This window comes from Branchiostoma belcheri, unplaced genomic scaffold (genome assembly GCF_001625305.1).
Source record: "Branchiostoma belcheri isolate BF01 breed outbred unplaced genomic scaffold, Haploidv18h27 scaffold1, whole genome shotgun sequence".
Lineage (NCBI taxonomy): Eukaryota > Metazoa > Chordata > Leptocardii > Amphioxiformes > Branchiostomatidae > Branchiostoma > Branchiostoma belcheri.
Genome location: NW_017802379.1, coordinates 10,367,709 through 10,371,913, shown reverse-complemented (window position 1 = coordinate 10,371,913; position 4,205 = coordinate 10,367,709). Strand labels below are relative to the sequence as shown.

At 40.8% G+C, this 4,205-nt stretch overlaps 1 pseudogene; it reads right to left on the bottom strand.

Annotated features, from left to right (window-relative positions):
- Positions 1-4,205, bottom strand: part of LOC109477193 — a 40,522-nt pseudogene that overhangs the window by 11,597 nt on the left and 24,720 nt on the right.

Genomic DNA, 4,205 nt, shown 5'->3' with positions numbered 1-4,205 from the left:
CTGGTATAATAGTATGGTAACTAAAAAGAAAAAAAACAAGATACATGAGGTATACTAAAATATAATTTTAACAGAGTTACGTAAACCGGTTCAATATAGCTCAATTGGTAGAGTGTTCGCTTTGTAACCGGGAGGTCCTGGGTTCAACCCCGGCCGGGTCATACCAAAGACTTTAAAAATGGTACACACTTCTTTCTCTGGTTAGCACTCAGCACATATAAGAAAGGGTGTGGGAAGGTCAAACACACAGCACTACCAGCGGACTAGCCCCCTGCTGTAGAGCATTGCACAACTGTGTGTCGCCCAAGGGCTACAGAAATGGATATGGGAACCACCCCTATGCTCTGCAATAGAGTGGAACGGGACCTTTTTTACGTAATCCATACTAGTTAATAGTATACTAAATTTCAATTTTACCAATTTGAAAGCTAATCTATTGCTTGTTTCTATTGAGATTATTATTACAATCACATGAAGAAGGAAAACCTGTAATTTGTACGTTTTATGTTCTTGAGTAAAAGATCATTTGTGCACATTTGTGCTTGCTATCTAATGTTCTCAAATTCATGTGAATAAAGAAAGCACAATATGGCGGATCGCTAAGGAAGCCAGAAAAAATGAGAATTCTGGGTATCGCAGGGAACAAACCAAATGAAATCATTGCTATGATAACATACACGAACAGAACACAGAAAGCTGGAATCACATACAAGTTGTCATGCCCCCTACATTACCCATGACTCGGTGAAAATGCGAAGAGCTTGTTGAGCGTGGAGGCAGATCTGTTATTAGTACGTCACTAGCATATGTTACTTGCAGGTAAAGGTAGATGAACACGGTATATATCGACGACGCTTAATGTTTTGGGTTAGGAAGAACTTCGGAAAAAATATTGGGAATTTAGATCCGGATGACACTTTCTCTAAGACAACCAGGAACAAACTGATACTGTGCAATATTATCACATTTGGGCTAAGACACTCTGAAGTCTGTCCAGTTTGTGCACAAAGGCACATTCTCCTGTAAATACCGTGTACCAGTATAGAAGCTAATTAGTAGGCTGCAGTTCAGTTGACCTCCGCAGGGCGCCATTTTAAAGCGATCAATAAACTGAAAAGCTAATACGCACAGTTCACTGTAGCATGTTCCGTGCATATATATCTAAACGTTAAGTCTTTTATATGCAGGTTACTACGTAATATCTTTATTGTGTTACGTGTCGTTGTAACAAAAATGCGTAAAACACGACACGTGTGGTGTGTATAACAACGCACAGTGGGTGGGAGGGGGGTCCTAAAAATTTCTGAGACTAGGGGACCTCTCCATATACGATTCTTGCTCAAAAAAATGAAAGCTCCTTGCTCAAACCGACAGACTATATCCACAACTCAAATACAAATATCTCAAGAACCATTGCAACATTGATGCACGTTCCGAGGTTCTACTGTTTGCCACTAAGCCAAGTTTGGTTTGCTCTGTTTCCGTCCATGGTGATCTAAAACTACGTAACAACACTCTAGATCAACGAGTTTTCAAAAAGATTCTGTTCGTAATGTAACATAGCGTTAACTGTAACATGCTGTTAATGCACATAACGTTATAGAATGAAACCAAATACCTGTAAATCTTTGGGCGTTAGTGTCGTCTCTTCTTGTTGTGTGTCTCGCCTTCGTCTCACTACAAGCCCCTTGTTACAAGCAACAAGCTACTTCTCTGGCATTCCAGCTGGCTACCTCATTATCCTGGCCGATATTCTAGCCAATCGCATTTCAGCTTTATAATCTAATCTCTTAATAGTCATGAGTCTGGAGGTCAAAGGTCACACACGTCAGACCTTCATGGACAATGATCTCACTGACCACTTTTCGGGATGTATATGCCATTGAATATGAATTTAGTAGGCCGCTTAAATGGTAAGAAAAAAGGTATAGACGAAAAAGAACAGTTTTTTCTTCTACCACAGAAACATCATTTGTAATGTTAAGAATAGTCAAATTATAGATAGTTATTGTTCAATGAACAAGGGGGTTTTAAAAAACTACTCTTCTGCTGTAGGCATAGATTCATAGAATGTTGTGAATCATCTTTCCAGTTCTCGATTTCTGCAGCCAGTTAATCCAATTAAATTCTGCCAATGACGGCCGATATAGAACCTGGCACCACGGTTCGTGAAGCACGTTTATTTGAGAAGCATATTTTGTACCGTTTGATGACTTTTCAGTATTGCTTCATTTCTATGGTGCATCTAATGGAGTACATTAATTCTGTATTTCGTCACTTTAAGGACAAAAGAATTGTATGTTAAACTCATAAGTATATGCAGTAGACAAAATGTAGCCTTTATCAGTTTATTAAAAGAAATTTTATTAAGTCGATTGTAAAAAAAAAACAGACAAAAAGTTGTACTAAGAGCCCTCTATCAGTACATGGCTATGGTGGGCATACACTACAGACTACAAATTCATAACACTAATGTATACTACATGTACTTGTATTCTATCAAGTCCTATATTGACACTGCTACAGAAATAGTACAAAACGCTGCTACAAACAACTCATAACTAGACATAGTATTTCCAACACTCATCATTCATCTATTGACAAATATAAAATAAACAATAAGTCCTACAGTCCTACATAACATGACTATTACTACTTTTCGTGCCTGAAATAACACAGAAATGTCTAAAGTCAACAAACAAACGGCTACCCAGAATAGAAATGAAACTGCTACGCTTCCAAGGCTCTAAGTTTGCTCCTACTACTAATAACACGATACAAAATACATGTAAGACCCATTAGTAACTATTGGTTCAAAGAGTTACACATCCAAACTCATTTAACGCTTCCTAACCATTGACTGTCTTCAGACATGTACAGTCTTGTCATATAGACGATTATTAATGCCTTCTTCAATGGAAGTCTGTGTGTCATTCTGCCAAGAACCGAATAAAAAAATTCTCGTAAGTCTGCATACTATTTACTTTGCTGTGTGGGTTTTCATGTGGCTCTTAAGATACACCAAAAAGCAGTTACTCAAGCAACTGGATATGATTTTGGAAAATTTGATTTTCCAAAATCATATCCAGTTCCTTGAGTAACTGCCTTTTGGTGTATCGTATTACCTGGATGTCTAACCTTCATCGACGTCTCTTAAGCTATGATGACACACTAAACTGCCTGCTGTATTCCTCGCACCTGCAGGGTTTCTTTCCGGTATGTATTCGCAAATGTCTCTTCAGGTTGCTCATAACTGACTTAACTGCCTGCTGCACTCCTCTCATATGTAGGGTTTCTCTCCTGTGTAGGTTTGCAGGTGTGTCTTCATTAGACTACCCAAAATGACGGAACTGTCTATTGCACTGATCAGACCTAGGGTTTCTTCTATGTGTGAGTGCGCATGTGTCTCTTCAGATTACCCAGCTGACTGAACTGTTTGCTGCACTCCTCACATCTGTAGGGTTTCTTCTTTGTGTGAGTTCGCATGTGTGTCTTTAGACCATCCAGTTCACTGAACTGCTTGCTGCACTCCTCACACCTGTAGGGTTTCTCCCCTGTGTGAGCGCGCATGTGTCTCTTCAGATGACCTAGTCGACTGAACTGCCTGCTGCACTCCTCACATCTGTAGGGTTTCTCCCCTGTGTGAGTTCGCATGTGACTCTTCAGATTACTCAGCTGACTGAACTGTCTGCGGCAATCCTCACATTTGAAAGGTTTCTCCCCAGTGTGAGTGAGGATGTGTTTCTTAAGACTACCCAGCTCACTGAACTGTCTGCCGCACTCCTCACATCCGTAGGGTTTCTCCCCTGTGTGAGTTCGCACGTGTGTCTTAAGACTACGCAGCTCACTGAACTGCATGCCGCACTCTTCACATTTGTAGGGTTTTTCCCCGGTGTGTATTCGCACATGTCTCTTCAGATGACACAGGTCACCAAACTCCCTGCTGCACTCCTCACACCTGTAGGGTTTCTCCCCTGTGTGAAGTTTCATATGTCTCTTCAGATTACACAGCTCACTGAACTGCCTGCTGCACTCCTCACACGTGTAGGGTTTCTCCCCTGTGTGAGTGCGCATATGTTTCTTCAGATGTTCCAGTCGACTGCACTGCTTGTTGCACTCCTCACACCTGTAGGGTTTGTTCCTTGTTCAGTCCGCATGCCTGTCTCAAGATCGCGATGACTTTCAAACCGTTTGCTCAACTCCCT